We start from the raw sequence: 14407 nt of genomic DNA on the forward strand, positions 1-14407 counted from the left end.
AATGCTTTGGATCCCCAGAAAAATGTGGGCACACCTTGTTTCTACACTCGAGCGCGCAAAGGAACAATAAGCCCTTGGAAAACTGTTTCTGCGTTCGAGCGCAGATAGCCTGTGCTCGAATGCATATAGCAGGGGTGGGCCCATATATCTCCATATAAATTTTATTGAATTTTTCATTGAAAATAATTTTTCTAGCATTTTGCAAAATTATTTCTATGGAAATTGTTTTATAAAGTTTAAAAACAAAGAAAATATTATGTTTTCAAGGAAAATAGCAAACCCACTAGATTTTGAATTTTTTATGTACAGTGTTATTTTTATAAAACTTTTTTCTTAGATAGAAACATCCCGACAATCTCCACCCAAACCCAAGCATGGGTGTGGTCCACCATTTTACACATCATGTTTATTTGGAGATTGAAGACCTTTGCTTCTAGAAAGGTTCTAAATGTTCCAATCAAAACACATGAGACCTTTTGGCATGTCAGCCCTACGTTTTGGTTTACATATAGCCCCCCTTTGCTTCTAGAAAGGTGTTCGATCAAACACATTTTAGGGGCTTTGTGGGTTGGCATTTTATCTTTTTACTCTCGCCGCACCTAAGAGAAGAGGGGAAAATAGCTTTCATGATGGTTGCCTAATACAACCTCTATAGCCCACTTTGCTTCTAGAAAGGTACAATTGAACACATGAGACCTTGTCGATGTCAAGTGCTCGTATGTATTTTAGGCCTTTTCAATGATGCAAACCGTCATTTGTGGGTGACCACCCTATGGTGTAGAATGTTAAGAAAGTTAGAAAGGAAGAAATGTTAATCAAATTTGCATTTGAAATCTTTACATCGGGACTGCTAATGAAAAGAGATTTTTTTTTATCAGTTCATTGTTAGGCCTAGAAGATTAGTTAATGGCTTGACTTGATTGAACAGATTCTTGACAGTGTGAATGGCCATCATCTCTGATATTGGCACTACCATGTTTTAATAATTGCACAAAATCAGCTTATCTTTTCTTATTTTAAAAGACAAGATGACTAAGTGCAGTTATCAAAACACGACAATGCCAACATCAGTATCCTAGCTACATAAGAAAAGGACAGTCCAGTGCACAAGGCGCCCGCCATTGTGAGGTCTAGGGAGGGCTAGATGTATGCACCCTTGCCTCGGCTTTGCAGAGAGGCTATTTCCATGACTCGAACCCGTGACTCACAGACCACCAGGTCACAATGGAGCAACCTTACCGTTGAGCCAAGGCTCGCCCTCTTAGTATCCTAGCTACATCTATAGGGTCGTTTGGATACACGGATTCTAGAATCTGGGATTTCTTCAAAATTGTAGGAGAAGAAGTGGACCCGCCGTTGTTTTCTGATTTCTCGCCCTTCTTTCCATCAGCAGGCGATCATTGTTGGAGAAAATCCGTGAAGTGGTTGAGAAGAAGATAAGAAGATAAGAAGATGCTTCAAGGCGCGTAAACGCTCTCCTTAAGACGATATTCGCCCCCCACCAGTAGTGTGCAAAGGGGACCACGAACTCGCCTCCAAGAAACAATGAAGCCCGGTTTCAAACCGATTGTTTGACGATGTTCTGCACTGAACGGAATCAAGCCCTGAATCACCTTTGAATTTTGAAAGTATTTGAGACACAAATGTTTATTTCTGCAGAAAACAGAACACTTGAACAAAACTTCTAAAACAGTAAAACAGAAACTTTGTAGGGGATTAGAGAGAGAGAATTGTGTTGGAAATAGCAATTTTGGGAATACCAAAGTAGAAATCCGAATTCTGTTAGAATGGACAATTTATACTGTTTTTAGAGAGCTTGTGGTGGCTTTTCCCATTGGAAAACACCCTTTCTGCATCCTTTCAACAGGTTTGAATTCTGACCGTTAGATCGCGTCTAATCGCGACTCTACGGTTCAGATCAATCCTGGAGTGACCGTTGGCTTATGTAAAAACCCTTCTAACTCCGTAACCGCTAGATCTCCCATCCACGGTGCAGATTGCACCATTTAGGAACTTGAGGGTTGTGTAGAAGAGACACAATCCAATGGTCATCATCCACTAGCTGTTACACCACGATCCGATGGTTCGGATCGCACATGCTCATGCGCTATCCATTTGAGCCCCTAGGTAAGGGTGTTCATTATTCAGTTAAAACCGAATAACCGAACCGAACCGAATTGGTTCGGTCGGTTCGATTCGGTTTTTTTCCATTTCGGTTCGGTTTCAGTTTTTTTTTTTGGCAATTCGGTTTCGGTTATCTCCAAAAAAAATCGGTTAATAGAAATAACCGAATTAATGATAAAAACCATTATTTTTTCAAAAAAAGATGTAATATGGGCACTCCAAAGGATGATCAAACCGTCCATTTGATTGATCACAACTTAATTAGGTTATGCTCAAAAAATCATTTCGATTGGATCATCCAAGCCCTCCGATCGAAACAAAGATTTTTCTTTTTTCCCTCTTTTCTCCCACTATTCGGTTATTTGGTTTATTCGGTTATAACCGAATAACCGAATTTTTAATCGATTCGGTTCTTTAAAATTTCGGTTCGGTTTCGGTTACCGAAATTTGATAACCGAAATTATTTCGGTTATCAAATTTCGGTTATTTCGGTTCGGTTATAACCGAATAACCACCCCTACCCCTAGGCCTGCTGGGCCAACCGTTGGGCCCGAACTCAGGCCCAACCTGATCGAACCATCGCTACGATACGGCGTGCGCCAATAAAGCGCCACTATGCGCCCTATAGCCCATTGCCCATTGCCCACGCCGCGCGAGTGCGCGTGCGCGTGTGCGAAAGGTGGATTGCACCGTCCTGCAGTTCAACTCATGGCTAAGACCCTTTGTGCACCATAATTAAGAAGAGAAAAGAGTAAAGCCTTATAAGCCCAATTTTCTTTTCTTATGAGTCGGTACGGGACAATTTTTTTCACACTACTTTTGCACTCTTCTCTTTCTCTTGCAAAAAACAAAACTTTCCAAAGAAAAGTTTTTCTTTTCCAAAACACACTTAGAAAACATTTTCCAACAGTTTCTTTTGACCAAAAAATAAGATTTTGAAAATCAAAATCTAACAATCATCCGATGTTTCCAAGTTTTTGAAATCTCAGGATGCGGGGTAGATTTCTAAAACCTGAATTTCTTACTTAAAATCCAAGAAACGTTGTCGTGATAGCTTGCAGCAACTTGATCATAAACCCTCTTTTACACTGTTTTCAAACTAAAACCTGGATTCTAAAATCCGCATATCCAAACGGCCCCATAGTGTAATATAATTACCATGCAGCACAGATAAGAAAGATCCTCCAACGACTAAATGACATTTACTCGCCGATTACAGAGGAATCTCAATACATTGAGGTTCTTCAAATCAAATGACATGAAATTTGCTGAAGTATCCGTAGGCTGAATTTCCTTTAATCATGTAAAGGAAAAAAATCACTGCCAAGTATATAGCTTCCCCTCAAAGTTGTATCGATTAATATTTGATATTTTCTAACGTTGAATCCAAAGTCCTCGATTTAATGTCGATGGGAAAAAATGGTCAATTACTTTAGGTGGCAATGTAGGTAATGTGGGGATGCTCTGAAACGTTAACATGACAGCAACAAGTTCAATTATCAACACAAGAAATATCAGAAAAGATGTCATTGTGCATTGTGTGGCTAAAGCTCACAGGAAAAGCTTAGTAAGGCCGTTGTGGTGGGGGCCTAACTTGGTTGGGTCACCTAGCTACTTGGTCATTTGTCAAAACCAGGCTATTATGAAAGTCGGTGCTTACCACTTAAGTTTGATTTTCTGTCCAAATTAGATTTTCCATCCTTAAGCTTGTCCAAATCAGCCAACTATGGAAGCCTGTTAATCACCTCTATAAATACATTTTATAGAAGAGGGGTTCTAAACTGAAGGGCGCCCTTGTAAAAAAGGGGTGAAAGGGCGCCCTTATTGGCTGCACGTCCCCATCTTGCATTTATTCTGGGAGAAAAGTCAAAGGGGATGGTGACGTGTGGCCAATAAGGGCGCCCTTTTAAAATAATGCATTATCATATGAATTCTTTTGTAATGAATTGAAAGTCTGTAGTGAAGAAAAGCAGGGATTTCGAAGAATCTCTAGAGAGAGATATGACATTTTGTGCCTAAATCTTACTTTGAGCAAAAAAGGATATTTATGTGGGATTCTCCAAAATCTTTGAAAAGAAGATAGGGAAGCTGATATTAATTAAGGTTTAGAAATGCGGATTTATCTACAGTGAGTCTAGAAAAAAAAGTATCTGTACTTTCCCTCTTGCATGGGCACACTTTTTCAACCATGAAAAATTATTCCATGGAATATTCATGGCCCCATCTATATGAGGGGCTGGGAAAGAAGGAGTGGGTGGAGTAGAGATAGTGAAAATAAAATTCCTATTTAGAATTGCATGCTTTTTTTGTTTTCCTGGTTTTTAGATCCTTTCATGCTCCCCTCCCACCCTCTCATGTCTCCCCATCTCTCACAGATTATGGGTTGTACATGGTAAGTTTTTTATTTTCTGCATGTTTATTTCTGCAACTACATCAGATTCATTGCTAAAATCTGAAATCACACTATTTCCTACAAGTTCTACTTTGGGGAGTGGATGATTAAGGGGTGAGAAATGAGTGTGGTGGATGACTATCGATGGGATTAAGGCAACTACTTTTTAGAATTTTCTAAGGCCCTATTTGGATTGCAAGAAAAACATTCTAGAAATAGAAGCCCCAAGTGACCGTCACCGAGGGAAGCAATTATGTTGTACGTAGTACGTACCCCCATTATATGCAGCTATGCCCACACATCCTGTATAATCTCTGTATAATCTTACTTTCGGAGTATTTTCTCCAAGCCCAAAAATGATTAAGCGGGATTTGCCCAAAACCCCCCCTAATTGAAATTAAAGGTTGTTACTGAGGGGTTTTTTCACAACATTTTTCTGCCAAAAGAACTTTGGAGTTAATTTTCGTCTTTTGAAAGAATACTTTTTCAAGTAAAAAGGTACATAGATAATGTTCAACTAAAAAGCTACATTTTAAGGTTTTTAAAAGCCTACATTTCTTATTACAAGCATTGTAGTGTATGAATTCTGAAATGGATTTCAGCATACAGGAACAAAGCTTAATTTACCTATGGTAGTTAACACAGTGAAATGTAGAAGAAGAATATATATATAGAAACTGATTGAAATGACTGTTCTTCAAGAGTAGAGTTCTGGAATGGATAGCCTTGGCATGGGAATTGCAATTAGTGGTGTTTCTTTCTTTAGAATAATTGGACACTTTTCTGAAAGATCAAGCTTCTCCCCCTCCGGTAATCGCCACTCGAAGGAATGCAACAGAGAAGCCAATACATAAATGAGCATCCTCTCTGCCATGGGGACCCCTACGCACATCCTCTTCCCAGACCCAAATGGAAGATAACTGAAGTTGTTACCGCCGAATTCGTATTTGTTAGTAGCATTCAAGAACCTCTCTGGCTGGAACTCTACTGGGTTTTCCCAAGCTTTGGGGTCCATATGCAGGGCCCATACATTCACCAAAACTTGGGCTCCTTTTGGGATCATGTAACTGCCTACCACGCATGATTGGCTAGGTCTACGAGGACCAAGAACGGGACTAACGGGTGCAAACGTAAAACTTCCTTCAAGATTGCACCCAAATAGCTCAATTTAGGCAAATGACACTCTTCTACTACCTTATTTTTCCCAACTACTTCCTCCAATTCTTCTAGAGCTCTTCTCATAATCTCAGGATGCTTCATCATCTCAGCCATGGCCCATTCCACTGTCGTCGATGTTGTATCAGTCGCGCCCATCAGGAGGTCCTGTCAACCACGTTTATATAGTTGTGAATAAGAAAATTAGGGTTGTTAGTGTAAAGGAATAAAAGATTTGCCAATCTTGGGTGCATTACAATTGGCCCTAATGAGTGTTTATATAAAACACTCCAAGGGATAAACATAGAAAGAGATTAGCATAATCATATGAACTGAAAAATAGATAGCAATCCTAATCTAACCTAACTACTACGGTCAGATCTCACCATATATATTAACAGTGCAAAAATAATGGGGCTGAAGGTAGCTAGCCTAGAACCCGTGTCACCCGCAACCATGTTTTGTTTATAGGATGAACTCACCTTGTTTTTTATGTTTTAAGTAACCAGCTGTGAGAGGCTATTATAATTCCCAAAAGATCTCAACAGCAATCAAAGAAGTGTAAAGCAAAGTGAGTTATCCCATTATCTATGTTTTTTTTAAGGGCAGCGATAAATCGACCCCCCATGACTGTATCTCTCTCCTCTTTCTCTCTAACCCAGAGGAGAGAGAAAGACGCATGGGAGTCGATTTAAAATATACGGGGGTCGATTTACCACTCCCCTTTTCTAATGATGATACCATTATCTATATTTATGGTAAATCTAGTGAGTTATCCCATTATAAGAATCAACATGAATCCGACCCAAATTTGTTGTAAAATCTCAACCAAAATTCCTAAAAATCGACCCGAGTAACAGCCCTAATTCTTGGATGAACTTTTTTTATAGGTAAGCTGGGGTTAGGTAGGACCTCTACGAATGTATTAATATAAAAAAAAAGACATTACAATCAAGAGCACAAAGCACCACCCCTACTATCCCTAGAGACCATAATAGAAAGGGGAATAAAGGATCCAGGTGATCCAAATTCTTCGAACTAACCCTAGAGACAGTAACTAGGAGAAATAGAGAAACAACAATGGCTTTTGAGTTAGGTGCATATTGGGATCTTTGGGTACATCTTCGGTAGGGAGTACGAGGTATTTCTTCTTTGGAACCTTCTGCAATGGCTCACCTTCGGAGTCATTGTGGTCCGCCAGTAATTCTTCTTGGATGGACTTGCTATCCACATTTCATGTTTTTTTATAGGTAAATTGGCCGGGGTTTGGCGGGGACCCCTATCGGTTTATCCACATTTGGTGTTGACCTTTGTTTTTGGATAATTAAAATATTACTAGGAAAACTCGGTTAAGGACAAGAAAATTTCAAGATAAAATTATCCAAGCAAATAGCAAATGGCAGGAAGAACTTATTCAAGGATATTTATTCCCCATTGAGGACAGCCACAACAGGGTGAACCATGGTTCAAAAACTACTACTAGGGACTCAAGCTGGCATCAGTTGCACAAATAATAATACCTCAAAACTCTTTGAAGGGTTGTTTTCTTGAACGGTGATAGCGAGTGGAAAAAAGTTGCAATTTTGAGAATTTATATGGTGGACGGCCGTGCGTGCACATGCAGCCCAAAAAATGAATGGTTTGGATAATCCAAATAATGTAGGCCCCACTGTTATTTTGGGCTGCACCTGCATGCACGGCCTTGCACTGTATACTTTCTCGCAACAAATATTGCCAAAAAGTAGTCTGAAAGAAGATCCGTTAAAAAGAGAGAGAAAACCTTGTCACGAATTTGAGAGGCCGTCATTTCGGCGTACGGTATTTAGGATCATCAGATTCGTTATTATGTTCAATGGGTTTTGAATATAAGGCCATGCTCGTTTTAGATTTTGACATTGGATTGTGTCCAAAACTAGGGGTGCAACTTGGGTCGGGCTCAACCCCAACCCGACGGGTTCAACCTGATTTTGGTTCGGATTGGGTTGGCATTTTCTCAAGTGGTTAGGGTTGAGAAAAGCCAAACCGATTTAATTTCGAGTTCGGTTGGGGTTGAGGCCTTGGTAACATGATCCGACCCGAATCCGACCCGAATCCTCTAACTATATCTTGATTTTCTTTGGATTACTGTATTTTTCTGTATGGCCGAAGGCGGACTGTGAACCTGACTCAACCCGACCCGATTTTGGGTTGATGGGTTGGGTTAGGGTTGAAAATTTTAGAGGCGGGTTGGGTTAGGGTTGACCATCCTCAACCATAGGCTCGGATTGGGTTGGGTTCGGATTGGGTTGAGGGAATGCAATCTCGGGCTGGGTTAAGGTTGGCCTCAACACGATCCAACCCAACCCGAGTTGCACCCCTATCCAAAACCGTAATTTTGAGTCCACTAATCGGTTTGGCACTTACAATATCGGTTGTCATAATCTTAAACGAAGAGGTTCATTAGCCCAGTTGGTTTAAGATTATGACAACAGATTGTTTGTTCAAAACCTAGTAGGGCAGTGATAAATTGACTCCCCTAATGGATAAATCAACTCCCCATGTGTCTATCTCTCTCCTCTTTCTCTCTCTAACCTAGAGGAGAGAGAAAGACACATGGGGAGTCGATTTATCACTCCCCAACCTAGTATTGGGCTCTAAATGAAAATCTAAAGCCCTATTTGTTTAATATTTTGACAATTGATTGTAAGCCCGAAACCAATTATTGGACTGAAAATTATGTTCAGTTTTGAGCCCAATAATTGGTTTTGGGCTCACAATCGGTTGGCATAAACAAACAGAGACTACAACGGATTGTGCTGTGATTATCATTCCTGATTATGCTAATTTCATGTCGGTATAGAGAGAGATGGTGTTGGCAGTGATCTTTGGATTTTTGTTCTTTTGTTTTGCTGTATATGATTGAATGGGTTTGGGCTATTTTGAACAGGGGAAGTAGGAGTGCTGATGGTCAAAGATGAAGAGAAATAGGGATGGAGATGGAGTTTGGGTTAGAGATAGAGGTGACTAGCGGTGATGGAGGTGGCCGTGAGAAGGAGGTGGAGAGGGGCGGCGGTGGATTTTGGTGGAAGGTGGGGGCACCAAGGAATGCCGGAGATGGTGTCTCGGCCTCTTCCTTTCTCCTCTCTATTGCTTCTCCTTGCAAACCTTAGAAGTCCCTTCTTTTAATTGCATTTTGGGTTTTTATACAACCCTAAGTTGAAAAATTAATCTGCGCCGTCCATTTACCATCAATGACCTAGATGGCCTTTTTGCTTTAGAATTCTCTAGAAGCTATGCCATCATCTTTCAATCGCCATCATCCATTTGCCTCTTTCATCCTACAGCCCACATTTATTACTTCATAAAGAAGCCATGTCAAACTCCAAGAATGCCGTTAAAATGAGAGATAACTCCATTTCCCACTCAAAACACTTTTTTTTTTGTCTTTTTTTTTTCTAGAAAGAAAATTCAAAACAAAATTCACTTTTCTTTTGGAAACAAACGATAGTATGTGATTACTAAAAATAAATATTAATGATATTATTAATAATAAATAAAAAGGATGTACTTCTCGGATTCCGATGTTAAACGGATTGGATATACCATTCACCAGATTCGCATCCGCTAAGAGCCGGATATCTCATAAACGGATTCGGATAATATCCGCTTGAAACGGATTCGGATGATATTCGCTTTAAACGAATTCGGATGCGGACGGTATTCGAATTTTCGAATATCCATTTACACCCCTAGGCATAGACAATATTTACATTAAATGCGAAGAAAATGAATAATTAGAGAAGGGGAGAACGTTGTAGATTCATTGGCAAATCATGCTTGTTCTACTAGACTTAACCAAACTTGTTGAAATTTGTTGACTCTCTCAGTAATCCTAATGTTCGAGTTAGATACAGTTCTATTGTGGTTTTCTTTAATATTTTAGTGGGGTCTAAGTGGTCGAGTAACTTGTCTCCTCTTGTATTTCTTATAATTTTAGGGAAATGATATCACCACCATGGTTTAAAATATCGGTTTCGGTCCCTGGGAAAACCGAAATTTCGAACGAAATTTGGTAAGAAATTAAAAAGAGTATTTATTTAATTCCGAAATTTTGGACCGAAATTTTGGACCGAAATTTTGTAACAATTTTTTTTTTAAAAAAAAATGTCCCAAAAACGAAATTTCCTAAATTTCGGTCGAAATTTGGTATTTAGCGAAAAATGGTATTTCGGGAAATTTCGGTTTCGGTCCCCACCGAAATCCGAAATTTAAAACCATGATCACCACTACCGTATTTTAACGTGATTTGATGTCAAAATTTGTTAAAGTTGCCCACGGTTCACGTTATAAGGAAGGCGAATGCTTACTGTGGGGTGAAAATATCATCTCCCTATTTTTTATCTATAAAAATTCAGTTGCGGCTGGAGTTCCTAGATAAATTCTAGGTTAAAAACAAAAAAAAATGAATAAAAAGGGCAAACACACAAAATACTCACCTTTCGAAGCATGGTAAAGTGTTGTCCATAGGGAGCCCATACAAGGTCTTGGCCTCCAAAACTTAAGGTTAGTGCAGCGGGCACATCACGGTTCGCGAAGATGGTGTCATGGTCTTTTAGGATGGCTTTGGCCAAAGATGGGGAGCTTACCACCACACAGAGCTTGCTCCCGAGCCAGAGCTTGATGATTGGGCCATAGTTCTTAGCTAAGGAGGTGAAGTAGATATGGAGTTGGCTATCGAGAAAAGGAAGGTTTCCGACCAACGGCAACCCTTGCGGACCCGGCGGCAATTTCAACTTCCCCTTTATCGATTTTTTCGCCATCCTTGCATACCATACAATCGCGATGACTAGTGCCACACAAACCGTGAGTTCTGTTTCCTCTTTCTAATTGATTTCCTCCCACAACCATGAACACCCTTGAGAAACACTGGCTCTAAGCTTAGCAGCAACGTTGGATCCCATATCTACAATGTTCATGCAATGGAAAATGGGTTATTATGTGAGATACACGAAGCAATTAATGTATGTGATGTTTATAGCCCTCTTCGCTTAGTAAATTTGATCATCCAACTTCAAGGTGAATATTGGGATTTGTGGATGAGAAAGTTACCAGTTCTATCCGCCACACTGTCTGAATTCTTTGCCTCTAGAAAGGTGAAAAATGCTTAAATCATACACCTGAGACCTTGTCAATATCAGCTATGTTTTTGGTTGGTAACATTAACACGAGAGTTAGTGAGCAAATTGTGAAAAGGGGTAAAGTGCCCGTCCCTATTTTAGGATGGACCACCTTTTCAACCATGCAATAAATTCATGTTGGAACTGTCTGATGAAAGGAGATTTTTTTTTCAGTATAAACACAGAAAATTTTACACTGAACAAAAAAAAAAAATTAAATACCAGTAAGAGTTTACTAAAAATATTGCTTACTTTAGTACCCTCAAATTCATTTTTAATCTCATTTAGAAAGTCATCGTAACTCAATCTAAGAATGAAAAGAGAAAACACTATAAAATATGTGACTACCCCAACGATTTCTATCTTCCATCCTCAACAAAAGACAAAATTAACTAAAAGCAAAAGGAACTTGTCACACCCCGAACCAAGAACCAGTCCAAGCACGAGACAGCTTTGTACGTCTACGAATCTCGGTCCAATAACATACTATCAACCAAGCAACATGCCACAATATACAACAGAACTAAATGAAATAATCTCATAAAAAACTCTTATTAACTGTCATAAATGAAAAATGACAGGGAAATGTATGAACCATTTGATGTCATACTATACTAAATGACAGGCCTTCCAAGTAATATTGTTCTGGCTATATTGTTAAGCTTAATATTATGTTAGGCATTATCGGATGTGTGGTGTGATGAGAGCTGTTAGGATTGGTGGAAATTATTGGAAAGTTTGGAAATGAAATTATTTCTACAATTTCTTACTTTTTTACCCATGAAAAGAGATAGCTTAAACCAATCCTATTCAATTTTCACTTAGACTGACCTTCAATTTAAGATAATATCCCTCTAAATTAGCCATATTCATAACATTAGATTAATAAAAAGAGAGGCAGAAGATAAAGAGATATTTATGGGGATTTGGAGAGAATAGATATATGGATGGTGTGGATTTTCCGATTAGAGGGGCCCTCTATCGATTTGCAGTTGATGCACAAGTCATTTGAGTGGAAAGCAATGACTCTTTGGCATCAGCTGATTTAGGGACCAAATTGCCTCATCATATGACTTAAGGCCCTAATCAAGGCTGTCAAAGTTCAACACTATAATTCGATTGAAAAGAGGAATACATCTAGGGTGTTGATTTAGGTCGCTAATATATTCACCCCTACTAATCCCCATTAGCCCCTCTTTTACCTTTTGTAGTGCTCTCTCTCTCACACACACACGCAAACGCTTGGTGAGGCCTTACAACTGAATGGTTTAGATCTTTGGACAAGGTAAGCCTCACTGTATTATTTTTTAAACACGTGAACCTACCTGCGGACATCATATAAATAGGCCTTGCCCTTAAAATCATCTATTTTTTAATTGGGAACTGTAACCGTTTTTTGACAGCTGATTAAATAATAAAAGAAAGGAAAGGGTGAGTTTGTCTCATTATCAAAACGTGGTGGTGAGAATATTAGTAGCTTATAAATACAGGTTACTGATGTTGGCTGACCATGTTTTGATAATCAAACTCTCCTCGTTTTATATGCTTTAATCAGTAGTCAAAAAGCTATTACAATTCCCCAGAAGTTCTATACATGCAGCTTTTGGCTGTTGATTAAAACACATAAAACAATGTGAGTTCATGTCAATATCAGGAGCCCAGGTAATGGGTATATGAAAGGGGTGACGTATGCAAATGCCTAGCATTTGGCATCAGAGCCAACACCATGTCCTGTGTTCAAGTCATGGAAGGGGAGACCTATGAAAATGCCAACCTGGAGAACAACCAGAGTACAAGCCGTCACAGAGCGGGCCGCAGGGGACATTGGCTACAAAGTGTGGGGGAATGTTGCGATCTTGGGGAATGCTATGACCCTAAGTGATTCAAGGGCTTAGTCTACTGCGTTCATAGGCTTTTGACGTATTGGTTAAATACCTAACATTTGGTATCAAAGCCAACACCACATCTTGTGTTCGAGTCACGGAAGGGTCACCCTGTGAAAAGGGCAGGGTCAACCTGTGAAAAGGGCTACTAGCCGAACAACTAGAGTGAAAGCCACCAAAGGGTGAGCTGCCGAGGACATCAACTCCAAAGCGTGGTGGAATGTTACAATTGTAAGTGGTTTAAGGTCTAACCTAACCAATACTCCAAAAGCCCCATGACTGACGGAACGAGTTAGATTAAGCCCTTTAAACATGTCCCATAGCAGGATGGGTCACACCTACTCCCATACTTAGACAGGCCCCCACTTAGGACTGCAGCATTCCACCACGCTTCTGCTGCACATTAACACCACTAACTCTAGCAAGTGCATTTCAGTAGGAGCGTTCAGAGTATACGCAGTTGTTGCCTTGCAAAACCCTATTTAGAGCAGCATCTTAATTAAGCTTGATCATCCCAAGTTCTAGCTTAATCCATGAGCAGAAATTGTGCTCTTTGCTTAAGGGGATTAGCATATAGCCAAGGTTGGTGGCAATTTCCTTGCTGTTAGGATTCTCAACCTCCTTCAGGTTAAGCTAGGAGCTTTCTTCATTTACTAAAACACCAAATCCAAGCTAAGAAACACGAGGGGGTGATCATTTCATTCTGAGTTTCTGACAAAGATTTACATAAGGAGCAACGGGCATCAATGTGATTGAGCTCACCAGTTTGCAGTGTTGAGCTTTCCGAGGATCGCATTTAGAGATGTTAGAGGTTCAGAGTGTAAGCAGTTATTGCCTTGCGAAAACCTATTTAGAGCAGCATTTGAATTAAGCTTGATCATCCCAAGTTCTGGCTTAATCCATGAGCAGAAATTGTGCTCTTTGCTTAGGAGGATTAGCATATAGCCAAGGTTGGTGGCAATTTCCTTGCTGTTAGGATTCTCAACCTCCTTCAGGTTAAGCTAGGAGCTTTATTCATTTACTAAAACACCAAATCCAAGCTAAGAAACACGAGGGGGTGATCATTGCATTCTGAGTTTCTGACAAAGATTTACATAAGGAGCATCGGGCATCAATGTGATTGAGCTCACCAGTTTGCAGTGTTGAGCTTTCCGAGGATCGCATTTAGAGATGTTAGAGGTTCAGAGTGTAAGCAGTTATTGCCTTGCGAAAACCTATTTAGAGCAGCATCTGAATTAAGCTTGATCATCCCAAGTTCTGGCTTAATCCATGAGCAGAAATTGTGCTCTTTGCTTAAGGGGATTAGCATATAGCCAAGGTTGGTGGCAATTTCCTTGCTGTTAGGATTCTCAACCTCCTTCAGGTTAAGCTAGGAGTTCTCTTCATTTACTAAAACACCAAATTCAAGCTAAGAAACACAAGGGGGTGATCATTGCATTCTGAGTTTCTGACAACGATTTACATAAGGAGCACCGGGCATCAATGTGATTGAGCTCACTAGTTTGCAGTGTTGAGATTTCCGAGGATCGCATTTAGAGATGTTAGAGGTTCAGAGTGTAAGCAGTTATTGCCTTGCGAAAACCTATTTAGAGCAGCATCTGAATTAAGCTTGATCATCCCAAGTTCTGGCTTAATCCATGAGCAGAAATTGTGCTCTTTGCTTAGGAGGATTAGCATATAACCAAGGTTGGTGGCAA

General features: G+C 39.8%; 1 pseudogene across 1 annotated transcript; it reads right to left on the reverse strand.

Annotated features, from left to right (window-relative positions):
• Window positions 1-5186: 5186 nt before the first annotated feature.
• LOC143886578 (labd-13Z-ene-9,15,16-triol synthase, chloroplastic-like) lies at window positions 5187-10978 on the reverse strand (annotated as a pseudogene). The gene is made up of 3 exons (XR_013253874.1): window positions 10760-10978; window positions 10147-10613; window positions 5187-5839 (listed from the first exon to the last, which is right to left on the reverse strand). The product of XR_013253874.1 is annotated as a labd-13Z-ene-9,15,16-triol synthase, chloroplastic-like (transcript).
• Between the last annotated feature and the right edge of the window lie 3429 nt (window positions 10979-14407).

This window comes from Tasmannia lanceolata, unplaced genomic scaffold (genome assembly GCF_043159265.1).
Source record: "Tasmannia lanceolata isolate RefF3 unplaced genomic scaffold, GAP_Taslan_0.1 ptg000002l, whole genome shotgun sequence".
Lineage (NCBI taxonomy): Eukaryota > Viridiplantae > Streptophyta > Magnoliopsida > Canellales > Winteraceae > Tasmannia > Tasmannia lanceolata.